Source organism: Ranitomeya imitator, chromosome 9, assembly GCF_032444005.1.
Source record: "Ranitomeya imitator isolate aRanImi1 chromosome 9, aRanImi1.pri, whole genome shotgun sequence".
Taxonomy (NCBI): domain Eukaryota; kingdom Metazoa; phylum Chordata; class Amphibia; order Anura; family Dendrobatidae; genus Ranitomeya; species Ranitomeya imitator.
The window spans coordinates 66,851,086-66,878,394 of NC_091290.1; the positions used below are offsets into that span (position 1 = coordinate 66,851,086).

Here is a 27,309-nt window from a genome sequence, read left to right on the forward strand (position 1 = left end):
CCCGCATTGTGCTGCCCGGGGCGGACCGCCCCCCCCGCACCCCCCTTCCTACGCCACTGGCCGTGGGGTCCTTCCGAGTAGACACCGGCAAGCCTCCTTCACTGCTTGTCAGATCACTGATCTGATACAGTGCAGTACAAAGTGTCAGATCAGCAATGTGACTTTATATAGTGATGTCCCATCCTGAGACAATGTAAAAAAGTTTAAAAAAAATATTTTCATGTGTAAAAATATTTTTTTTTAAATTCCTAAATAAAGAAAAAAAAATATTTTTCCAATAAATCCTTTTCTTCATGTAAATAAAAAAAATAAAAGTACTCATATTTAGTATTGCCATGTCCGTAACGGCCCGATCTATAAAACTGTTTTACTAGTTAACCCCTTTAGAGAACCCCATAAAAAAATAACGAGGTAAAAAAGCAATGCTTTATCATCATACCACCGAACAAAAAGTGGAATAACATGCGATCAAAAAGACAGATACAGATAAACATGGTAATGCTGAAAATATAATCTTGTCCCGCAAAAAAATGAGCTGCAACACAGCAACATCAGCGAAAAAATAAAAAAGTTATAGTTCTCAGAATGAAGCGAGGCAAAAATAATTATTTTTTATATAAAATAGTTTTTATTGTATAAAAGCGCCAAAACAAAAAAATGATATAAATGAGGTATCGCTGTAATGGTACTGATCTAAAGAATAAAACTGCCTTATCAATTTTAATGACACGCGGAATGGTATAAACGCCCCCCCAAAAGAAATTCATGAATTGCTGTTTTTTGTTCATTCTGCCTCCCAAAAATCGTAATAAAAAGCGATCAAAAATATCATGTGCCCAAAATGGTGCCAATAAAAACGTCAACTTGTCCCCCAAAAAACAAGCTCTCAAAATGTGGTAATGCAAAAACTATTTTTTGCAATAACAATAGTCTTTTAGCATGTGACAGCTGCCAAACATAAAAACCCACTATAAATAGTAAATCAAACCTCCCTTTATCACCTCCTTGGTTAAGGAAAAATAATAAAATAAAAAAATGTTTTTATTTCCATTTTCCAATTAAGGTTAGGGTTAGGGCTAAAGTTATGGTTGGAGCTCGGGTTATTATTATTATTATTATTATTATACATTTTTATAGCGCCATTTATTCCATGGCACTTTACATGTGAACCGGGCAAATATAGACAAGTACAATAAACATGAGTAAAACAGGAGATCGTGAAACGATCGAAGGTTGCCTGTAGGTAGGTACCGGGAGACCATGTCACATATGTATGGAGGAGTCAGGTTGTGAATGGCTTTGTATGTCATTGTTAGTGTTTTGAACTGTAGCCTCTGGGCAATAGGAAGCCAGTGAAGGGCCTGGCAGAGAGGAGAGGCTGGGGAGTAAAGGTACCGTCACATTAAGTGACGCTGCAGCGATATAGACAACGATGCCGATCGCTGCAGCGTCGCTGTTTAGGTCGCTAGGAGACGTCAAACACTGTAACAGCAGAATGATGCAGGAGCGATCCAGTGACGTATTTATCGTTCTCGCTGGTTGTTCGCTCCATGGAAAAACATTGCAGGCATCGTTGCTTTTGCTGTCAAACAGGACGAATCACGCCGACCTGACGACCAAATAAAGTTTCGGACTTTCAGCGACGACCAGCGATGTCACAGCGGGATCCTGATCGCTGCTGCGTGTCAAACACAACGAGATCGCTATCCAGGACGCTGCAACGTCACGGATCACTGTCATTCTTGTTGGTAAGTTGCTTAATGTGACAGTACCTTAACGGGGAGACAGGTGGGTTAGTCGGGCAGCAGAGTTTAGAATGGATTGCAGTAGTGCCAGAGTGCTAGAGGGGAAGCCAGAGAGTAGGAGGTTGCAGTAGTCGAGGCGGGAGATGATAAGGGCATGTACTAATGTTTTTGTGGTTTCATGGTCAAGGAATGCACGGATCCGGGAAATGTTTTTGAGTTGGAATCGGCAAGAGGAGGCAAGGGCTTGGATATGTGGCTTGAAAGAGAGGGTAGAGTCAAGGAAGACCCCGAGGTACCGATCATGCGGGACCAGGGAAAATGAGCAGCCATTGACATTGACATTGATGGATAGGTTGGGTGGAGGGGTAGAGTGAGGTGGGGGAAAGATGATGAATTCTGTTTTGTCCATGTTCAGTTATAGAAAACGAACAGAAAAGAAGGATGAAATAGCAGACAGACATTGTGGGATTTTGGTCAGTAAGGAAGTGAGGTCGGGTCCAGATAGGTAGATCTGCGTGTCATCAGCGTGGAGATGATATTGTAAACAAATTAGGATTAGGGTTAGGGTTTGGATTAGGTCTAGGGGTGTGTCAGGGTTAGGGTGTGGTTAATAATAATAATAATAATTTTATTTATATAGCACCAACATATTCAGAGGGGACTTGTACAGACAATAGACATTACAGCATAACAGAAATCACAGTTCAAAATAGATACCAAGAGGAATGAGGGCCCTGCTCGCAAGCTTACAAAACTATGAGAAAAGGGGAGACACGGGAGGTGGATGGTAACAATTGCTTTAGTTATTCAGACCAGGAATAGTGTAAGGCTCGGGTGTTCATGTAAAGCTGCATGAACCAGTTAATTGCCTAAGTATGTAACAGTACAGACACAGAGGGCTATTAACTGCATAAAGTGTATGAGAACATGATACGAGGAACCTGATTATGGTTTTTTATTTATTTTATTTTATTTATTTTTTTGATAGGCCACATAAGGATTGTTAGGTTATTGCGTTGAGGCGGTAGGCCAATCTGAACAAATGAGTTTTTAAGGCACACTTAAAACTGTGGGGATTGGGGATTAATCATATTAACCTAGGTAGTGCATTCCAAAGAATCAGTGCAGCATGTGTAAAGTCTTGGAGACGGGAGTGGGAGGTTCTGATTATTGAGGATGCTAACCTGAGGTCATTAGCGGAGCGGAAGGCACGGGTAGGGTGGTAGACTGAGACCAGAGAGGAGATGTAGGGTGGTGCTGAGCCATGGAGTGCTTTGTGGATGAGGGTAGTAGTTTTGTACTGGATTCTGGAGTGGATGGGTAGCCAGTGCAATGACTGGCACAAGGTAGAGGCATCAGTGTAACGGTTGGTGAGGAATATGATCCTGGCTGCAGCATTCAGCACAGATTGGAGCGGGGAGAATTTGGTAAGAGGGAGGCCGATTAGTAGAGAGTTACAATAGTCCAGACGGGAATGAATAAGTGAAACAGTAAGAGTTTTTGCAGAGTCGAAAGTAAGAAAAGGGCAAATTCTAGAAATGTTTTTGAGGTGCAGATAAGAAGAGCGAGCCAGTGATCAGATACGGGGGGTGAATGAAAGCTCGGAATCAAGGATGACCGCAAGGCAGCGTGTTATGGACCTGGTGGTTAGGAGCACCCGGAATGACCTGATGGTTAAACTAACACAGGACAAGCTCTGGGAAATGGGAGCTCTGCTGACCGCAACCCCTAATCCTATCACACACACTAGAAATAGCCCTGAAGCGTACCTAACTCTGCCTAGACGCCTCTTCACAGCCTAAGAGCTAACTACCCCTAGAGATAGGAAATAAAGCCTACCTTGCCTCAGAGAAATTCCCCAAAGAAAAAGGCAGCCCCCCACAAATATTGACTGTGAGTTAAGATGAAAGTCACAAACACAGGAATGAAACAAGTTTCAGCAAAGGGAGGCCAGACTTACTAAACAGACTGAGGATAGAAAAGGTAACTTTGCGGTCAGCACAAAAAACTACAAAAAGACCACGCAGAGTGTGCAAAAAGACCCCCGCACCGACTCACGGTGCGGAGGTGTCACTCTGCATTCCAGAGCTTCCATCTAGCAAGGCAAAATCATGATAGCAAGCTGGACAAGAAAACAAAGAACAACAAATAAACTAGCAGGGACTTAGCTTCAGCTGGAGTAGACAGGTCACCAGAAAGATCCAAGAGCGAACTGAACCAGTACTAGAACATTGACAGCTGGCATGGAGTAACGATCTGGGTGGAGTTAAATAGAGCAACCAGCCAAAGAATAAACTAAGTCACCTGTGGAAGGAACCTCAGAACCAGCAGCTCCACTCACAGCCACCAGAGGGAGTCCATGGACAGAACTCGCCGAAGTACCATTCATGACCACAGGAGGGAGTTCGATAACAGAATTCACAACAGCAGCGGGCATGTTGCTTTGGAGTAATGGTGGAACCACACACGGAGATGGCAATGTCAAGCAAAGGTAGGTTAGTAGAGGGAGAGAACATGAGGAGTTCAGTTTTTGACAGGTTCAGTTTCAGATAGAGGGAGGACATGATGTTAGAGACAGCAGTAAGACAATCACTGGTGTCTTCTAAAAAGGTCGGCGTGATAACAGGAGAAGAGGTGTATGTTAGGATTATTGTTAGGGTTGGGATTAGGGTTACGGGTGTGTTGGGCTTAGGGTTGTGATTAGGGTTGGGATTAGGGTTAGGGGTGTGCTGGGGTTTGGGTTGGAGTTAGAATTGTAGGGTTTCCACTGTTTAGGCACATCAGGGGCTCTCCAAATGCGACATGGTGTCCGATCTCAATTCTAACCAATTTTGCATTTAAAGTCAAACTGCACTCCTTCCCTTCCTACCTCTGCCATGTGCCCAAATAGTGGTTAACCCACACATGTGGGGTATCAGTGTACTCAGGACAATTTGCACAACAACTTATGGGGTCCAATTTCTCCTGTTACCCTTGGGAAAATAAAAAAGTGGGGTGAAAAGATCATTTTTGTGAAAAAAAATATGATTTTTTTATTTTTATGTCTCTACATTAAAAAATTTGGTGAAGCACTTGGGGGTTCAAAGTCCTCAACACACATCTAGATAAGTTCCCTAAGGGGTCCACTTTCCAAAATTGTGTCACTTGTGGAGGGTTTCCACTGTTTAGGCACATCAGGAGCTCTCCAAATGCGACATGGCGTTCGATCTCAATTCCAACCAATTTTGCATTGAAAAGTCAAACGTCGCTCCTTCCCTTACGAGCTCTGCCGTGCACCCAAACAGTGGTTTACCCCCACATATAGGGTATTAGCATACTCAGGGCAAATTGCAAAACAACTTTTGGGTCCAATTTCTCCTGTTACCCTTGGGAAAATAAAAAATTGGGGGTAAAAAGATCATAAGTCCTCACCACACATCTACAGTAGATAAGTTCCTTAGTGGGTCTACTTTTCAAAATGGTGTCACTTGTGGAGGGTTTCCACTGTTTAGGCACATCAGGGGCTCTCCAAATGCGACATGGTGTCCGATCATAATTCCAGACAATTTTGCATTGAAAAGTCACACAGACAGGAATGGATTGGGAAGGGGTAAGTACAGCCAGAATGATAAAAAATAAAATACCCCTTTAATGGGAATCTACTGCCAGGTTTTTGCTATGCAATCTGACAAATCATAATGTAGGGACAGTGACCCCAATACCAGCGATGTATTAATCTATCTATATAATCGTCTAAGAGTCACTTCCGTCTGTTTGTCTGTCTGTCTGTCACAGAAATCCCGCGTCGCTGATTGATCGCAGCCGGCCGGCCGTGACCAATCAGCGACGGCCACAGTCCGGCCGCGAATTCGCCCTTCCCTACACCCTTTCAGTCAGTGCCCCCTCTCTACTCCCCTCCAGTCAGGGCCCCATAGCGGTTTAGCAGTCCGTTAAATGGACTGCATTACACCACGGCATAAAGCGGTGTAACGTAGTCCATTAAAGCTGCTATTAACTCTGTGTGACCAACTTTTTACTATTGATGCTGCCTATGCAATAGAAAAAAGATCTAATGTTAAAAATAATTTAAAAAATAAAATATCATTATATTCTCACCTTCCGGCACCTTTCCCACTCCTCGCGATGCTCCGGTCCCAAGAATGCATTGCGGCAATGACCGGATATGACGTAGCGGTCTCACGTGATATTACCGCAATGCATTCTTGGGACCAGAGCGTTGCAAGGGCTGGACTGGATCCGGGGGCCGCCGGAAGATGAGTATATAACTATTTCTTATTTTAATTATTTTTTTTAACAGGGATGTGGTGCCCACATTGCTATATCCTACGTGGGCTGTGTCAGATACTACATGGGCTGTGTTATATACTGCATGGGCTGTGTTATATACTATGTCTCTGTGCTATATACTACGTGGGCTGTGCTATATACTACGTGGCTGTGCAATATACTACGTGGCTGGGCAATATACCACATGGCTGTGCTTTATACTATGTGGCTGTGTTATATACTACATGGTCTGTGTTATATACTCCGTGGGCTGTATTATATACTACATGGGCGGTGCTATATACTACATGGGCTGTGCAATATACTACGTGGGCTGTGCAATATACTACGTGGGCTGTGTTAGATACTATGTGGGCTGTGCTATATACTGCATGGGCTGTGCTATATACTGCGTGGCCTGTGTTATATACTACGTCTCTGTGCTATATCTTACGTGGGCTGTGGTATATACTACGTGGGCGGTGCTGTATACTACGTGGCTGTGCAATATACTACGTGGCTGTGCTATATACTACGTGGCTGTGTTATATACTATGTGGTGTAAGGATTTCACTCACTCAGCTGCGACGGCTGACACTCAGGAGACGGGTTCCTTTAAAGTTCACTGGGTTTATTGCTTCATAAACCATGTGGCAAATAACAGAAAGCAAAATGGGCCTTAGGTTCAGGCAAAGAAAAGCAAGTGTCCAGTTCATCCGGCTCAGTCCTGAAGCCGTAACACACTCAGGAGGGTTTCACCTCCACACATATCTCCTGTGTAAAGGATTAGCCAGTCTTATAAAGAGCTAACCCCACCCAGTAACCCATCACATGATTAGCCATGTGGTCTGACATTACCACAGGTCCTGAAACACATATACAAGATTATGTGCAAGAAAGGATTACTCCGGGCTACATTACAGCAATCAGGCACTTATGTGGCACATACCTCCCATCGACCACAAACCCTTTAGCCATGCTACATACCTCCCCCCTCTGCCTAAAGCCGTGGGGCTTGGCACTTTCCCCCACTAAACAAGGGATTCTCGATAGGGCATCCGCATTACCGTGCAGCTTTCCGGCCCTATGTTCCACATGGAAACTGAAGTCCTGCAGGGCTAAGAACCAACGGGTGACTCTAGCATTTCTTCCTTTCGTTTCTCTCATCCACCTAAGCGGGGCATGGTCAGATACCAGTCTAAATTTACGTCCCAGCAGATAGTACCGCAATGTGTCCACTGCCCATTTTATGGCCAAGCACTCCTTTTCAACTACTGAGTAGTTCTTTTCAGATGAGGACAGCTTCCTACTCAGATAGAGAACAGGATGCTCCTCCCCATGTAGTTCTTGGGAAAGGACTGCTCCCACCCCAACATCTGAGGCATCTGTCTGAAGAATAAACTCTTTCTTGAAGTTTGGGGCCATCAGAACGGGTTGCTTACACAAAGCGTTTTTGATTTCTTGGAAGGCTGACTCTGTTTCTTCGGACCACTTAACCATTACTGATTTTGTCCCTTTTAGCAGGTCTGTCAGAGGCGCAGCCATCGTGGCGAAGTTTGGGATGAACCTCCTGTAATATCCCACGATTCCCAGGAAGGCTTTAACTTGTTTCTTGGAAACTGGTTTTGGCCATGTTTGGATTGCCTCCACTTTATTGATTTGGGGTTTTATTTCTCCATGACCCACTATGTATCCAAGGTACTTAGCTTCTTCTTTACCCAAGGCGCACTTCTTCGGGTTTATAGTAAATCCGGCCTCTCTTATAGCATCCAACACCGCTTGGACTTTCTCCAGATGACTCTCCCAGTCCGGGCTAAAGATGACGATATCATCTAGGTACGCAGCAGCGTAGGCCTTATGGGGTGCAAGGACTCTATCCATAGCCCTCTGGAAGGTCGCCGGAGCTCCCTGTAGGCCAAACGGCATCCGGGCATATTGGAAGCATCCATCAGGTGTCGAAAAGGCCGTCTTCTCCTTGGCTTCCTGTGCCATGGGGATCTGCCAATACCCCTTTGTCAAATCCAAGGTGGATATATATCTGGCGTGCCCAAGCCTTTCGATGAGCTCATCAATACGGGGCATGGGATAAGCGTCGAACTTGGAGACTTCATTCAACTTCCGATAGTCGTTGCAAAACCTCCACTCTCCATCAGGTTTTGGGACCAGGACAATTGGGCTCGACCAACCGCTCTTGGATTCCTCAATGACCCCAAGCCTCAACATACGCTCCACTTCCTTGGAGATAACTTCTCGACGAGCCTCAGGAATACGATAAGGTTTCACATTCACCCGCACATGTGGCTCTGTTAGGACCTCGTGCTCTATGACCTTCGTGTATCCTGGCAATTCTGAAAACAGGTCCCTGTTTTTCTGGAGTAACTCCCGGCACTGCTGTTTCTGGGTCTTTGATAGCGTCTCTGCTATAGTAACCGCTCCAACCTCACCTTCTGGGTTGCTTAACAATGATGGAGTTGCTGTCGGCTCTCTATCTTGCCATGGCTTGATGAGGTTGACATGGTAAACTTGGAATGGTTTCCGTCTTCCTGGTTGGTGAATTTTATAATTTACCTCACCAAGTTTCTCGACAACCTCATATGGCCCTTGCCATTTGGCCAAGAACTTGCTTTCCACCGTTGGAACTAACACAAGAACTCGGTCTCCCGGATTGAACTGCCTCACTCTTGCAGACCGGTTGTAGACCCTGGCTTGAGCTTCTTGTGCTTGGAGAAGGTGTTCTTTCACGATAGGCATCACCTTTGCAATCCTCTGCTGCATCAGGGCCACATGCTCAATGACGCTTCTGTGGGGTGTGACTTCGGCCTCCCAGGTCTCCTTGGCTATATCCAGGAGTCCTCGTGGATGTCGGCCATATAGAAGCTCAAACGGTGAGAACCCTGTGGAGGCCTGTGGAACTTCACGAATGGAAAACATCAGATAGGGTAAGAGACAATCCCAGTCTCTACCGTCTTTCTCTATAGCTTTTCTCAGCATGCTCTTTAGGGTCTTGTTAAACCTCTCAACAAGGCCATCTGACTGGGGATGGTACACCGAGGTCCTCAACTGGGAGATCTTCAGGGCTTTGCATAACTCCCTCATCACCTTGCTCATGAAAGGTGTACCCTGGTCAGTCAGGATCTCTTTTGGCAGACCTGTCCGGGAAAAGACATGGACCAACTCGCGGGCTATGCTTTTTGAGGAAGAATTTCTCAAGGGAATGGCCTCAGGATAGCGTGTGGCATAGTCCAGGATGACTAATATATACTGATGGCCCCGAGCTGATTTAACTAAGGGACCGACCAAGTCCATGGCAATTCTCTCGAACGGTACCTCAATAATGGGCAGTGGCACAAGGGGGTTCCGGAAATGAGGAGTAGGAGCAGTTAGCTGACATGTAGGGCAGGACCTGCAATAGTTCACTATTTCCCGGTGACACCCAGGCCAATAGAACCTCTGCACAACCCGTTCCTGCGTTTTTTCCACCCCCAGGTGTCCACCCAAGATGTGTGAATGGGCCATGTCCAACACTTTCCGTCTATACGGACCCGGCACTATCAACTGCTCTACCAACTCCTCCCATATTTTCGTGACACGGTACAACAACTCCCCCCTCAACAGAAAATGGGGAAATCTTGTGTCTGCCCCCGGCTCCTGTACCACCCCGTCAATAACTGTGACATTATTAAAGGCTTCCCTCAGAGTGGGGTCCCTATGTTGGGCAGTCCCAAAATTTTCACCGGTAACTTCTAACTCCAGAATGTCAGATGTAGGGGATACTTCCTCCTCATCCCCAACCAGAACACAAAAAGGAAAACTGTCTGCCTCTGGGTGTGGCGATACCCTTCCAGGGTTCACTGGTTCCCTGCCAGGGAGCTCAGAACCATTTCCCCACAAATCCCAAAACAAACAGAAATCCCGGCCAATAATTATAGGGTGCAACAAGTCCTGAACCACGCCGACTATGTGGGACTCAGTGCCACATGCCGTTTCAATGTCCACCCTGGCCATAGGGTAGTCCTTTGCATCACCATGTATGCACCGCACTCCGACCTTCTTTCCTGGGAGCAGGTGGAGAGGAAAAGTGGCCCTCACCAGGGTCACTAGGCTCCCCGAGTCTAACAGTGCCGTTACTGCTCGACCGTTCACCTTTACGGGACACGCTTGAGGTCCCTCGTTGGATGGAGAGTTCACACTACAGGCTGGATACGCATAGTATGAACAACGGCGTCCCATGCTGCAGTCCATCTGCTCAGTGGTTTGGGAACAACGGGCAGCTATATGTCCTGGCTTGTGGCACCTCCAACAAATAATATCACCCGTGGGGACCTTGGGCACCACCTCCCCCGCCCTTTGTGACCTTGGACGCACCACCCCTTTTTGGGACTCAGCTGCCTTCTGGGACCCCCAGTACGGCATGGGCTGCCTCCCGAAGGAGCCTTCCAACCCTTGGTATCTCTCAACCAGTCCGATCAGCTCGTCGGCATTCTGGGGATCACCCTGGGCAACCCAAGACTGTATAGGCCTCGGGAGGGAATGGACAAACCGATCCATCATCACCCGTTCTACCATCTGTGCAGGCGCAGAGGATTCTGGCTGCAGCCATTTCTGGACCAGGTGCAACAGATCAAACATTTGGGAACGAGGTGGTTTGTCCCGGTGATAGCCCCAGGAGTGAACTCGCTGTGCCCTGACAGTCAGTGTCACCCCCAAACGTGCGAGAATCTCGGCTTTCAATTTGTGATACTCTTTGGCATCCTGCAAGGTCAAATCATAGTACGCCTTCTGGGGTTCTCCCGTCAGGTACGGCGCAAGTACCTCTGCCCACTGCTCTGGCGGAAGTTTTTCCCTCTCAGCGACCCTCTCAAACACCGTCAGGAAGGCCTCAACATCATCCCCGGGAGTCATTTTCTGCAATGCGCGTCTTACCGTCTTCCGGACGTGGGTGTCCTCAGCCAAACCTGGGGTTGGGGCGCTCGCCTTGCCCTGGATGGCGGTTGCCAGAAGCTGCATCTGCTGCTGATGCTCCTGCTGGCTCTGCTGCATCTGCTGCCGTTGCTCCTGCTGACTCTGCCGTTGCTCCTTCTGACTCTGCCGTTGCTCCTGCTGGCTCTGTTGTATCTGCTGCATCAACAGCCTGTTGGTCTCTTGCTGCCTTTGCTCCTGCTGGACCAAGTGTTTCAGCAAGTCCTCCATTTTCTCCGGCAATGCTTGCTGGCTTGCAACAGCCTTGACCCAGGACATTCAAAAATAAACTCACGTCTCCGCTGGGAACGCTGCCCGCATTCTCCACCAATTGTAAGGATTTCACTCACTCAGCTGCGACGGCTGACACTCAGGAGACGGGTTCCTTTAAAGTTCACTGGGTTTATTGCTTCATAAACCATGTGGCAAATAACAGAAAGCAAAATGGGCCTTAGGTTCAGGCAAAGAAAAGCAAGTGTCCAGTTCATCCGGCTCAGTCCTGAAGCCGTAACACACTCAGGAGGGTTTCACCTCCACACATATCTCCTGTGTAAAGGATTAGCCAGTCTTATAAAGAGCTAACCCCACCCAGTAACCCATCACATGATTAGCCATGTGGTCTGACATTACCACAGGTCCTGAAACACATATACAAGATTATGTGCAAGAAAGGATTACTCTGGGCTACATTACAGCAATCAGGCACTTATGTGGCACATACCTCCCATCGACCACAAACCCTTTAGCCATGCTACAGTGGGCTGTGTTATATACTACGTGGGCTGTGTTATATACTACGTGGCTGTGCTATATTTTGCGTGGCCTGTGCTATATACAACGTGGGCTGTGCTATATACTACGTGGGCTGTGTTATATACTACGTGGGCTGTGTTATATACTGCGTGGACTGTGCTATATACTACTATACATATTCTAGAATACTCCATGCGTTAGGATCGGGCCATCATCTAGTAAGGGTATGTTCACATTTTGCATTTTTACTTTGAAAAAATGCAGCATTTTGTGAATTAGATTTCTGAAATTATTTATTGTTGTTTATATTTTTTTTACAGATTTGAAGCAATTTCATAACTGCAGCATGCCATTTTTCCGAGTTTTTGCTGTTTTTTAACCCTTTGAAATGACTGGGAAAAATGCATAAAAAGCATTAAAAACTATGCAAAACCCTGTGTATTTTATCCAGCATTTTTACTGCCAATACAGTATTTGCAAAAAGAATTGTGCAATTACTGAATGTGTGCAGCTACTCTAAGTATAGTTTCACACTAGCGTTTAGCTGGGCTGCGGTGGGATGCGGACTTCCTCCGTGAAGCCCTGCCCACTGCCGCACCTCTTCATTCAGCTTCGCCTATGGCTGCATGCGGTGTGTGCACCCTATCTTTAACATTGGGTACGCAGGCCATGCTGCTATATGCTGATGCCACTGCATGCGTCGTTTTGACGGTTCGGCATTTGCATGAAATTGCAATTCGTTGCTTTCAGTGCAGGTCATCACATCATCAAAATGACGCATACAGCGGCATGGCCTGCGTTCCCAATGTTAAAGATAGGGTGCGCACGCCGCATGCAGTCTTAAGCAGAGCAGAATGAAGAGGCGCAGCAGTGGGCGGAGCTTCACTGAGGAAGTCCGCAGCCCGCCTAAATGCTAGTCTGAAACTAGCATTATTGGGCTAACTGGCGCAGCTTTGGTAAAATCCTTGTTTTCTCTGAATGCTGAGCTATGTATAACCCCGCCCACACCACTGATTGGCTGCTTGCTGCATACTCTGTGCATAGGCAGAAAGCTGCCAATCAGTGGTAGGTATTCAAAGCTTATGAATATGGAGGATTACATGGCAGCAGGTTTACTAGTTTTCTAATTTGGATCTCCCGCTGATAAAACTACTTCAAGAAACCCTGTAAGTAACACGTCAGTGGAATCACAGTCTCATTCCATAAAATATGCTGAGACTATCAATAGCGGATAGGAGTGGGGTAATAATCCATTTAAGGTCCCCAAAAGTGAAGATCTGCATTAAATATTGTCAAGTACAATCTGTGAGCTGTCAGGACATGCTCTTACCTTATCTCTCCTTATCCACATGAGTAGCACAAAGCTTAATAATAATAATCTTTATTTTTATATAGCGCTAACATATTCCGCAGCGCTTTACAGTTTTGCACACATTATCATCACTGTCCCCGATGGGGCTCACAATCTAGAATCCCTATCATTATGTCTTTGGAATGTGGGAGGAAACCGGAGCGCCCGGAGGAAACCCACGCAAACACGGAGAGAACATACAAACTCTTTGCAGATGTTGTCCTGGGTGGGATTAGAACCCATGACCCCAGCGCTGCAAGGCTGCAGTGCTAATCACTGCGCCACCGTGCTGCCCCAAAGCTTCTACACTTTAGCAATTCTGATATAAAACCTTAGCCTTGCCATGAATTGTAAACCACTGCTCACTAAATACAACATTTATATAGGGTGAGTCAATAGCAGGCCTGCCAAAATGGGATTTTTTTTCGGACTGATATTCTTATGAAGAAGGTAATGTAGTGGAAATGAATAATTAACATAACCCTGGAACAGTTGGAAGATTGCGCCATGCTTGGCAGCGCAAACCAAATATAAATGTATGGTCTATTTCATCATGGAATCCTTTATCCAAAGTTTCTACATACGCCAAGAAAAATAAAGAGAGGAAGTCATAGATGAAAAATAAATATGTTATGTTATATACCGGTTGTGATATTTTATGGCAAAACTCTGGAAAACTGAAAGTTTTGTATAATCTATACACAGGAGACACGGCAAGGGATGTGTCCGACATCTTTTTCAAGCTGAGTTTGTTAAAAGGAAGACTCTTAGGGTTCACTAAACGGAGGCGTGCAGTTAGATAAAAAGTCGAATTGCCCTTGGACCAATGTTACTCAGTGAGGCGGTGCAGATCTGCAGATTTGTTCTCAGCTATATTCGATTTCACTCTGAGTTCCGACAATGCAAAAAATACATTTCATGCCCTATGGATCATCAGTATAGCATCCGATTGTTATGGATACATTACAAATCTGTAGCATAGGAAACTATAAATGGTCCTGTAAAAGATTAATAGCTGCTGAGTAGGGTTGAGCGACTTTTCCTTTTTTGAGGTCGAATCGGGTTTTGCGAAACCCGACTTTCTCATAAGTCGAGTTGAGTGAAATCGGCCGATTATCTTGAAAAGTCGGGGTCGGGGGATCGGCCGAAACACGAAACCCAATGCAAGTAAATGGGAAATCTCTATATATTTATATTTACTTCAGCGCGATATAGCAGAAAAGCCGGTAATTCAATTGCCGGCTTTTCATTTCTCCTTCCTAAACCCGACATGATATGAGACATGGTTTACATACAGTAAACCATGTCATATTCCCATTTTTTTGCATATTCCACTACTACTAATGTTAGTAGTGTGTATGTGCAAAATTTGGGCGCTGTAGCTATTAAATTTAAGGGTTAAATTGCGGAAAAAATTGGCGTGGGCTCCCGCGCCATATTCTCCACCAGAGTGGTAAAGCCAGTGACTAAGGGCAGATATTAATAGCCTAGAGAGGGTCCATGGTTATTGGCCCCCCTGGCTAAAAACATCTGCCCCCAGCCACTCCAGAAAAGGCACATCTGGAAGATGCACCTATTCTGGCACTTGGCCACTCTCTTCCCAAGTTGTTGTAATATTTTATTGCACTCTCAATCCACCTGAAGACCCTCGACCTGTAACAAATTAAAAATAATAAACCAACAATATCTCATACCTTCCGTCGATATGTCCCACGATGTAAATCCATCTGAAGGGGTTAAAATATTTTACAGGCAGGAGCTCTGCTATAATGCAGCTGTGCTCGTGCCTGTAAGACCCCGGGGAATGACGGTAATGTAGGTCAATAACCTGTAGTTACCTTCATTTGCGGTGATGCGCCCTCTGCTGGATGTCCTCATATGAACTCGAGCCTGGGAACATTTCTGATTATTTTCCCATGCTCGAGGTCATATGAGGACATCCAGCAGAGGGCGCATCACCGCGAATGAATGTAACTACAGGTCATTGACCTAGTTTCCATTCATTCAATGGGGTTTTACAGTCACGAGCACAGCTGCATTATAGCAGAGCTCCTGCCTGTAAAATATTTTAACCCCTTCAGATGGATTTACATCTGCATTAGCAGAGCTCCTTGGTGTAAAATTATTTAACCCCTTCAGATGGATTTACAGCGTGGGACGTGACAGATCATCGGAAGGTATGGGATATTGTTTTTTTTTTTATTTTTCCTTTGTTACAGAGCGAGGGTCTTCAGGTGGATTAAGAGTCTAATAAAATATATATGTATAATCAAAAAGACTGATCTACTACATAATTGTCTAAGGGTCACTTCCGTCTGTCTGTCTTTCTGTCTGTCTGTCACGGATATTCATTGGTTGCGGCCTCTGTCTGTCATGGAAATCCAAGTCGCAGATTGGTCATGGCAAGACAGCCATGACCAATCAACGACGGGCACAGTCCGGCGGAAAAATAGCTGCTCCTTCCTCCCCGCAGTCAGTGCCCGCTCCATACTCCCCTCCAGTTAGCGCTCACACAGGGTTAATGGCAGCGTTGACCGCGGTGTAACACACTCGGTTAATGCTGCTATTAACCCCGTGTGACCAACTATTTACTATTCATGCTGCCTATGCAGCATCAATAGTAAAAAGATCTAATGTTAAAAATAATTAAAAAAATAAAAAATAGTTATATACTCACCATCCATCGGATCAGGAACAGGCCTCTGCTGTTCCTAGCGACGCCCCGGTGACCGCTCTCGCGGGACCGCATGTCATCATCTCGCGAGATCGCAATGCACTCTTCAGACCGGAGCGTGCGAGGAGCGTCGGTAACCGCTTCGATCCGGGGGCCAACGGAGGGTGAGTATATAACTATTTTTTATTTTAATTCTTTTTTTTTAACAGGGATATGGTGCCCATATTGCTATATGCTGTGTGGGCTGTGCAATATATTATGTGGGCTGTATTATATGTTACTATGTGGCTGGGCAATATCCTATGTGGCTGAGCAATATACTATGTAACTGGGCAATATACTACGTGACTTGGCAATATATTACGTGGCTGGGCAATATACTGCGCGGGCTGTGCAATGTACTGCGCGGGCTGTGCAATGTACTGCGTGGGCTGTGCAATGTACTGCGCAGGCTGTGCAATGTACTGCGCGGGCTGTGCAATGTACTGCGCGGGCTGTGCAATGTACTACGTGGGCTGTGCAATGTATTGTGCAGGCTGGGCAATATAGTATGCGGGCTGTGCAATGTACTATGCTGGGCTGTGCAATGTACTGCGCGGGCTGTGCAATTTACTGCGCGGGCTGTGCAATGTACTGCGCGGGCTGTGCCATGTACTGCGTGGGCTGTGCAATGTACTGTGTGGGCTGGGCAATATAGTACGCGGGCTGTGCAATGTACTACGCGGGCTGTGCAATGTACTACGCGGGCTGTGCAATGTACTGTGTGGGCTGTGCAATGTACTACACGGGCTGTGCAATGTACTATGTGGGCTGTGCAATGTACTACGTGGGCTGTGCAATTTACTGCACGGGCTGTGCCATGTACTGCGTGGGCTGTGCAATGTACTGTGTGGGCTGGGCAATATAGTACGCGGGCTGTGCAATATACTATGCGGGCTGTGCAATGTACTACGCGGGCTGTGCAATGTACTACGCGGGCTGTGCAATGTACTACGTGGGCTGTGCAATGTACTACACGGGCTGTGCAATGTACTATGTGGGCTGTGCAATGTACTACGTGGGCTGTGCAATATACTGCATGGGCTGTGCTATACACTACGTGGCCTGTGCTATACATTATGTGGCCTGTGTTATATACTACGTGGCCTGTGTTATACACTATGTGGCCTGTGTTATACACTACGTGGCCTGTGTTATACACTACGTGGCCTGTGTTATACAATGCGTGCGTGGTACTGCGCGGGCTGTGCAATATACTATGCGGGCTGGGCAATATACTACGTGGCTGGGCAATATACTACGTGACTGGCCAATATACTACGTGACTGGGCAGTATACTATGTGACTGGGCAGTATACTACGCGTCTGTGCTGTATACTACGTGGCTCTGTGCTGTATACTACATGACTGGGCAATATACTACGCTGCTGGGCAATATACTATGTGGCTGGGCAATATACTATGTGGCTGGGCAATATACTACATCACTGGGCAATATACTACGTGGCTGGGCAATATACTGCGTTGTTGGGCAATATACCACATGGCTGGGCAATATACTACGTGATTGGGCAATATACTACGTGGCTGGGCAATATACTACGTGGGCTGTGCAATATACTACGTGGACATGCATTTTCTAGAATACCCGATGCGTTAGAATCGGGCCACCATCTAGTCTACTATATAAAGCTGAATGTGTGTGTGTGTGTATGTATGTATGTACTGTATGTATGTCCGGGATTGGCATCTGCACCGTCGCAGCTACAGCCACAAAATTTTGCACAGTCACACGTCTGGACCCCGAGAGCGTCATAGGCTATGTTGTGAGGCGAAATTTTAACCCCGCGCGTTCCAATTCACCAAACAATTTTGCCCCTATCTACATAATGGGGAAAAAAGTGAAAGGAAAAGTGTTGGAGGCGTCGCAGCTACAGCCACAAAATTTTGCACAGTCACACGTTTGGACCCCGAGAGCATCATAGGCTATGTTGTGAGGTGAAATTTTAACCCCACGCTTTCCAATTCACCAAATAATTTTGCCCCTATCTACATAATGGGGAAAAAAGTGAAAGGAAAAGTGTTGGAGGCGTCGCAGCCACAGCCACAAAATTTTGCACAGTCACACGTCTGGTCCCTGAGAGCATCATAGGCTATGTTGTGAGGCGAAATTTTAACCCCGCGCTTTCCAATTCACCAAACAATTTTGCCCCTATCTACATAATGGGGAAAAAGTGAAAGGAAAAGTGTTGGAGGCAAATTGACAGCTGCCAGATGTGAACAAGGGGGACTTAAAGAATGAGAGCGATGGCGCCAAAGAGTATATACCGTACAGTTGCTAAGGTGGGGCCCCGACATGGGATACTCACCACACACGGGGATATGGACACACACAAAATGCGCCACACACTACCACGTGCTTGAACACATATACCACCCTCAGCACACATTTCACCACACATACACCAACCTCGCCACATAAAAGTCGAAACACAAAAGTCGCCGCTCAAAACTCGCCACGCGCAAAACTCGCCACATGCAAAAACTAGGCTCACGCAAAACTCGCCACAAGTGCAAAACTCACCTCATGGAAAACTCGCCACACGCAAAACTTGCACATGCAGAAAAATTGCCACATGTACAAAAGTTGCAGCACATGCAAAAGTTGCCTCACACACAACTTGCACATACTCAAAAGGCACCAGACATAAAACTCGCCATGCGCAAAACTCGCCATGCGCAAAACTTGGTGCACACAACTTGCTACACTAACCTGTCACATGCAACTCGACACACAAAAAGTTGCTACATGCATGTTGCCACACAAAACTCATCTCACAAAAGTTGCTACATGCATGTCGCCACACGCAACTCAACACACACAACTTGACAAACGAAACTCGCCCTAAAACACACACAAGTCTGGTATTATCCTTCAAAAATAAAAATTAGATTAATAAGCAGACAAACTACAAGAGCAACAAATGTACCATATAGGAAATACGGCAGCTGTCAGTCACATGACCTGTCTATTATGTGTATGTGTGAGCTAATATATACTGCCAGGGGGAGGGCTTCCTGTTGGCTGGGGATTTATCAGGCAGCCAATTTAGCTTACAAATACTGAGGTAAAAATACTGAGCAAATAATGTGTGAACGGGGCCTAATACAGGAGGAGATGACACACAGGTATATACTATATACAGGGGAGATGACACACAGATATATACTATATACAGGAGAGATGACACACAGGTATATACTATATAGAGGAGATGACATACAGGTACATACTATATACAGTACAGGAGCAGATGACCTACAGGTATATACTATATACAGGAGGAGATGACATACAGGTATATGCTATATATAGAAGATGACATACAGGTATATACTATATACAGGAGGAGATGACACACAGATATATACTATATACAGGGGAGATGACACACAGGTATATACTATATACAGGAGGAGATGACATACAGGTATATACTATATATAGAAGGAGATGACATACAGGTATATACTATATATAGGAGGAGATGACATACAGGTATATACTATATACAGGGGAGATGACACAGCAGGTATATTATATATACAGGGGAGATGACATACAGGTATATACTATATACAGGAGATGACATACAGGTGTATACTATATATAAGGGAGATGACAAACATGTATATACTGAGGTGAAAATGAAAAGGTGTGAGTGCAAAATGAGAGGAGTGAGGGAAAATAGTGGAGTGATCGGAAAATGACAGATGTGGGGTCGAAAGAGGAGTGAGGGAAATTAGTGGAGTGATCGGAAAATGACAGATGTGAGGTCGAAATGACAAGTGTTAGGGGGGAATGAGAGGAGTGAGGGAGAAAATGAGAGGTGTAAGGGAGAAAATGAGAGATATGAGGGGGAAAATGAAAGATGTGATTGGGAAAATGAGAGGCGTGATGGGAAAATAAGAGAAGTGAGGTGCTATAACTAACCACAGATATTTACTATGCCCAGGCAACGCCGGGCTCTTCAGCTAGTAATCATATAAAGTTGAATACTAGGATAATCACTGGGGATAAGAGCAGACAAAACATAGAGCATACCTACAGCAAGCATATAGTGATGCCAATGATGTATGTCATTTAGTACAGAGTACAGACTGCAAAGACAGATATTTTCAGAGCTTCTATACTTACATCCAGAGGACAGCAGCACCAGGACCCCAGCACCAGGATGGCAGCATCAGGACGGTAGCACCAGGACGGCAGTCCGGGACAGGAACAGCAAACAGTCTACAAGGAAAAGAAAAAAATTTAGTACAGAGTACAGACTGCAAAGACAGACATTTTCAAAGCTTCTATACTTACATCCAGAGGACGGTTGCACTAGGACGGTAGCACCAGGACGGCAGTCCGGGACCAGATCAGCAAACAGTCTACAAGGAAGAGAAAAAAAATTAGTACAGAGTACAGACTGGAAAGACAGACATTTTCAAAGCTTCTATACTTACATCCAGAGGATGCAGCATCAGAGTGATAACAAGCTGCAGATGAGTCGTATAACGCTGGAGGAAAGAGGTGGAGGGAGATGCGGACAGATGCAGAGACTAACTGCTCATGCTCCAGATTCCCACCATCACAGTGTGAATAAATCATTACACACTGTGGGGCGGGATATCGGGCCTCTGCTACACGCAGGCGCGATATCAGTACATCAGCTGATGTGAGTTCCAGGGCAGCGTGTACGGCGCATGCCCGAAAAATGAGAGCACAGCGCAGGCGCCGGTAACATGAGGAAACACAGAGGAGGGGGCGCCCGGTGCACTGAGGGGATGATTGACAGCTGGGAGGCGGTTGAGTCAGCGGGAAAAAACGTATCCCCCGGACTCAATACAGGTATGGCACGCAATTTATAAAAGTGAATATTTCAGCATTATTAGAGAACAAAACGTAAGAGCCACCTTCACAGAATGTAGCCTTAGGCCAACGTCACACTGGCGTTTTAAACTGCCGAGTGCAATGCGATAAAAAATTGCATTGCACTCGGACCAATTTTAAGCTATGGGGCAGCTCCCACCAGCTGACTTTTTGTCGGCCATTTTCCTCGGTCCGAGACAATCGCAGCATGCTGCGATTTTCCTGGACCAAGGAAAACTCTCGGCTCACTCGCACCAATATAAGCCTATGGGTGCAAGTGAGACAGCGCACACCACTCGGATATCATCTGAGTGATGTGCGTTATAAGCGGACCCCAGCAATGGAGGAGATGGAGAAATTAATTTCTCCGCCTCCTCCGCAGCTATGCTCCGATCTTCCCTGTGTGAGAGAATCGGAGCACAGACGCATGACACTCGGCTCCTGCTCTGCTGCGAGCAGGAGCCGAGTGTCATTAGCATATCGCATCTGATGACAGGTTCTCTTTAAAATACAATATCATAATATACAGAAATAAAGGAAATTATAATAAAAAATTATAAGACAACCAAATCATCATAACCAAAATCAAGTAAATAAGTAAAACCAGAGCCTGATAATATACAAATAATTATAAATAAAAAAAATTAGTGTGATAAATGAGATTTTTATATGTGCTCACACGATGATCAATAAGATCATTGTTAAGTACGGTACACACTGGCCAGTGTTTTGTGAAAAAAACACAATTAAAAAATTTAAAGCGAACACCATATAAAAAAACTAATCTAAAGCATAAGTATCCATGTAAAAATGTGTATCAGACACCAAACTATTAATAAAGTGCAATAACTATTCTTGTGAAAAAAAAATTATTAAAGAAAAAAGACTTTGTGTGAAAGCATAAACCACTCCATACGTGACTACAGCCCCTGTGCAAAAAGACAAAACTATAAAAAGAAATAAACATAAGAAGAACAAAATATACAGTACAAATAAGTACACACCCGAATGCAGTGAGACAAGAGATTTAATGTGCAAAATATGTAAACCAACAAAAGTGTCGTATAAGTGAAGAAAGCAATATTAAGGTGAATATGTGCTTAAAAACCAGAAGATAGGAACCCGAAAACATCCACAACCAAAATGTCAGTAAGTATCAGCAATGTATAAATTCCATCAGAATAAGTGCCTAGATGGATAAATTCAAAAAGAAAATAGTGTAAAAAAAAGTGCAACCAAACACACAAAAAAAATTATAATTGGGTGATAATAAATGTATATAAAACAAAATCACAAGAACCCATGCAATATTAAATTTGTTTGTAAAAACCAGTAAATAAAAGTTTGTCATTCAATCCATATGGATCCATTATAAATCCACTTAGATTCACAATGTAAAAGGCAGTTGGTAATATTGCCACCCCTGATATTAGTAGATACTGCCTCAAGACCCAATATTTTAAGGCCAGTCGAAGAGCTGTACTGCTGGTCCAAAAATTGGGGGCTACTGATATCAAAGTCTTCCCTTTGATCAGATCCTTTTTGCCTATTGTAATGTTTGAAACATGTTGCTGAACACGACGCCTCAACTCTTGGGTAGCTTGGCCAATATAGATCTTAGGACAATTACAGATGATAGCATGTGTAAGGAGATAGACCGCACCTCGGGTACCTGCATGCCGGGTCCGGAACTAGAAAGACTGCATCCTCTGTTCCCAGGGGGAAGCCTGAGTGGGGTGGACCTTCCCCTGCTGCATGAGGGAAGCACGAGAGAGACGGGGCTTTTTGGTGACAGGAGGGAGCGGCCAGTAAAGGGTGCGCAGCAGCCGGAAGGTAAAGAGAAAGAGCGTGAAGCAGATCAGTTTGGCGCTAGGGCAGAGCAGCACGCAGAGTGGTGAGTGGCGCACTCTGCTTCCCTTGTCCCCTGCACGGAGTACTGACGCAGCGAGGGATCGCATAGAAAGAGCCCCGTTGTCTGCAGAGCCAAGCGTGTACAGTAGCACACCAAAGAGAGACCGCTGCGGATCAGTGCAAAGCAGAGCCGAGCCGTGTACAACCAGCCGAGCCATGCAGAATGAGCGGAGCTGAGCCAGCGGTGCAGCAGCCAGAGAGAGCAGTGCCCTGCCCTGAGAGCACCAGCAGCATGCAAGCCAGTGCCTGTCGTCACCCGCTGCCAACAGCAGGGACCAGGGAGAGAGACGTGCAGTGTGAGTCCGGTCTCCATGTCCGTGACTACTACACACGTGCCACATAAGAGTGACCGGGGAAAGTACAGACCTTCACACCCTGACTGGGTCATTAAACCTATCGAGCCACACTGGACTCGTAGAAGACCGAGACCCATATTACCGTCAGCCACTTTGGACCCATTTGACCGAGACTGTCAGGAGAGTAGTACAGGAGTAAAAATAACCAAAAAATATTATATACAGGGTATAAATAATGTATATGACCTTAAGACTGAAAAAACCCTTTTAAAATGTAACTTTTAATAAATATTGAGTAAAAATACCCATACAAGCGGGTCGGGAGACAGTAACACCTTACTCTATCTTAACACAAATAATAAAAGGATAGAGACTAAACGGTGGGGGGGCGTGATCTTTCCCTCACTCGCCCTTCCTCACAGCGGAGGTTGGCACCCTAAAGTCGATGTGGCGCCCCCACTCGTCGACGGCTCTCCCTAGTGACCCTACAGGATCTTAACAAAATGAAACTACCACCACACCATAACTAAACATAAAGTGCAAAAAAATACTTATAAGGTGCAAAGAAAGATCTAATGTGGAAAAATTTCCACAAGAAGGGGTCATATAACCAGTTACCCTTCTGATCAGAGAGGTGCACAAAGTGTCTAATTAAGAGACAAGATAAGTAATTGCGATATACAGCAATAATAAACCTGTTTTTTGCATAATATAAGACACTTATAGTATACCCTTATTAGTTAATACAGTGTAATAGCTCAAAAAGCCAGGGTATACACCTATGCAAACAACATATTATATTTAAACAAAATCACATGTCAATATGTCATACAGTTGCACCTCTCAAATAATAAATATGAAAAAGATGGTCAAAAAAGATGTACTCATCCTAATACTGCTGCCCATCCCGACGCGTTTCCCCCTAGGATAATGCACCAGGGTTCATCAGGGGAAGGAGTGGGGCTTCTAATGGACCGAGGAAGCTATAATAAGCTTCATCTCAAGGTAACCATTCAGCAAATCCGAGGAAGCTGTAATGCGCTGCGTCCCGGAGTGACCGCTCTCAGTGAAAGGCTGCACGTGTCTTGCCGATTTGTGATATTTATTCACCTCCACGCCGGAGCGCCCAACAAACCGGAAATGGCGCTCAGAAAATGACGTTAGAGCATTTCCGGTAAGTGGAACTCACAGCGCTCCACGCTGGGAAACCAAACAGATAGGAAGCGGTACCTAGCGTCACACTAGCCTGCTAGAATAGTGATCATGTGATGACGCTTATCTGTATAATCCACACAGGGAAACCAAACAGATAGGAGGCGGTACCTAGCGTCACACTAGCCTGCTAGAATAGTGATCATGTGATGACGCTTATCTGTATAATCCACACAAGGAAACCAAACAGATAGGAGGCGGTACCTAGCGTCACACTAGCCAGCCAGAATAGTGATCATATGATGACGCTTATCTGTATAATCCGTACCACAATGAATACCAATATCATAAAAGAGTAACAATCCCCTAAAAAAAGGGGGGGAGGTTTTTATCTTTGAAAAAAATGAACGTGCAGCCTAAATACATCAGAGAGAGTGTCCAAAAAAGACCATCACACAGGGTAAGTTAGATTCCATTAAGTAAAACCCATTAGTAATGTCCACACCCTTAGGTAATGAACAAATTGGTGGTCATCAAAAAGACCTATACCCAATAACAGTTTTTATCCTATAAACCAATGTGAACACTATTTAAATGAAACTAGTAAAGCTAAGTTGCTCATTCAGTCCCAGAGGGGACATGGATTCTAGGAGGTAGATCCACCTTGTCTCTCGCTGCAAAATCTTGCGATCCCAATCACCCAGCCTGACAGATTGGGGGACGGTCTCTATAACTTGAAAAGAAAAGGATGCAAGGTCACAATTGTGATTCTCTACCATGTGACGTGCCAGCGGGGTATCCCTCTTATGTTTAATGTCCCCTATGTGTTCACTTATCCTTATTTTCAGCTGCCTCTTTGTCTTTCCCACATAGTTTAACGGACAGCTGCATGTACACAGGTAGACTACCCCTGCCGTTACACAACTAGCAAAATCCCTATTTCTGAAAACTCGTCCAGTTGTCACACTAGTAAAGGTATTTGACTGATTAACAAATTGACACACTTTACAACCTCTACATTTAAAAGTACCTATACCCCTCTTGTCTAGCCATGTGCCACCTACTTTTTGGGGTTGGAGATGGCTATGAACGACACAGTCCCGTATCGACTTGCCTCTCCTATAAGTAACCGAAGGGGTACTGGGGATATGATCTACTATATCTGGGTCTGCCCTTAAAACATTCCAATATTTTTTAAGTATACCCATCATTTTAAAATTCTGATCATCATAGGTTGCAATCAAACGAGTAACATTATCCCCTTCTTTCTTCAATCTAGGTGTAAGTAATTGCAAGCGATTAGAATTCCTAGCAATCTCGTACCCTTTATCTATAACATGCTCAGGGTACCCCCTGTCCCTAAATCTCCTCTTAAGAATCTCAGCCTGATAATCAAAGTCCTGTAGTGAGGAGCAGTTACGACGAAGTCTGAAAAACTGCCCCTTTGGGATCCCTTTCTTTAAACTAGTGGGATGGTAGCTCTCCCAACGGAGGAGACTATTTGTAGCCGTTTGTTTACGAAAAATGGTACTATTGATGGTACCCAAGTCACCTTTCCACAGCCTTACATCCAAAAAGGAGATACAATCACCCCCTATTTCATGAGTGAACCTGAGGCCCACATCATTGACATTCAAATGTGCCACAAATTCCTTAAAGGATCCACCATCACCAGACCAGATAACCAAAATATCATCGATAAAGCGTCCCCAAAAAATAATGCGGGGACACCACTTATCATCATCCTCCCTGAATACCATCGTCTCCTCCCACCAGCCCAGGAGCAAATTAGCGTAAGTTGGGGCACATGGACTCCCCATCGCTGTGCCCCTGAGCTGGTGGATGACCCTCCCATCAAAAAGAAAAAAGTTATGCGTCAATACATATTTGAGCAGTCTCAGCAGGAAGTCATTATGCCGGAGGCAATGATTACCCCTCGCTCTAAGATAATATTCAACAGCTTCCAAGCCTTTATTATGTGGTATGCTGCTATATAAGTTTTCGACGTCAATAGATGCCATAATAGTGTTAGGGTCAAGATTAATGCCATCCAACTTAGTAAGCAAGTCAGAGGTATCTCTAATGAACGATGGTAGAGAATACACAAAGGGACGTAAGATCTGGTCGAGATACACACTTGAATTTTGACACAATGCATCAATGCCTGCGACAATTGGACGCCCCTTCAATGGGTCCAGACCCTTATGGGTCTTGGGCAGGGAATAAAAAGTTGCCAATGTGGGACATTTTGGGTACATATAATCAAACTCACTCCTAGATAAGAGACCGTCTCCCAATGCTCCTGTCAGCAACGTTTTTAATTCTGCTTGGTAGGGCAATGTGGGGTCCATCTTTAATGCCTCATAAGTTGTCAAATCTGATAGGATATTATTACACATAGTTAGATACTGTGACCTATCAAGGACCACCACATTGCCCCCCTTGTCAGACGGCTTAACCACAATGTTATTAGCCTTTTCCAAGGTAGCAAGTGCCTCCCATTCGTGTACCTCCAAATTGGGTTCTGGCGTACCAAACCTTGGTTTAATTTTCTTAATTTCATCAGTGACCAAAGTCAAAAATATATCCATATTGCCATAATTACCAATAGGAGGTGCTTTTTTACTCTTAGGTTTGAGCTCAGAGTATGGACCCTCTCCACTCCGCCGTCCACCTTCATCTGCCAATCCTGCCAACAATCTAACATCCTCTAATGAGTCCGCTGATATACCTAGTTGTTGGCACTGTAATCTGTCCTTTTGGGAAAATAATTTTTTCCACTTCAACTTTCTTATAAACAGATTAAGATCTTTTATCCATATAAACGGATCAAATTTAGTGGTAGGAACAAATGATAGACCATGGCTCAATACCATTTTTTCTGAGGAAGACAGGGAATAGGAAGAAAGGTTAATAATACGTTCAGCTCCTCCACCCTCAGGATTTATATTTATCTTCTCTGGTTTTGAGAAAACCGTGTGCGTAAGTCGTATGGGGGCATTTCTCTCCGCTCTAAAAAAGAGGAAGACGTAGAGGAAGAGGAAGCTGAGCTGTTTGATGGACCAGCTCCCGGGGCCATCTGTTGGTACTGCCCTGGTCTCCCCTTCTGACCCCCTCTTGACCATTTTCTATACGCTCCTTTCCTGTTAGACTGCCCCCTACCACGACTACTACCTTGATGGTATTGTTGTCTTGTCTCAGTATCTGATAAGTCAATATCTGAAGATGAAATATCTTCAATGGGGGCAGTATTACCCTCTAAAAATGCATAGGCCTGCTTTTCT

The 27,309-nt window shown here is 45.1% G+C and overlaps 1 protein-coding gene and 1 long non-coding RNA gene across 2 annotated transcripts in view; one reads left to right on the plus strand and one right to left on the minus strand.

Annotated features, from left to right (window-relative positions):
- Window positions 1–27,309, plus strand: part of BBOX1 (gamma-butyrobetaine hydroxylase 1) — a 458,160-nt gene that overhangs the window by 244,010 nt on the left and 186,841 nt on the right. The gene's annotated exons all lie outside the window — the stretch shown is intronic.
- LOC138649393 (uncharacterized) lies at window positions 19,946–20,382 on the minus strand. Its single transcript, XR_011315302.1, has 3 exons — window positions 20,261–20,382; window positions 20,118–20,185; window positions 19,946–20,042 (listed from the first exon to the last, which is right to left on the minus strand). It is a non-coding gene; the product is annotated as an uncharacterized lncRNA (long non-coding RNA).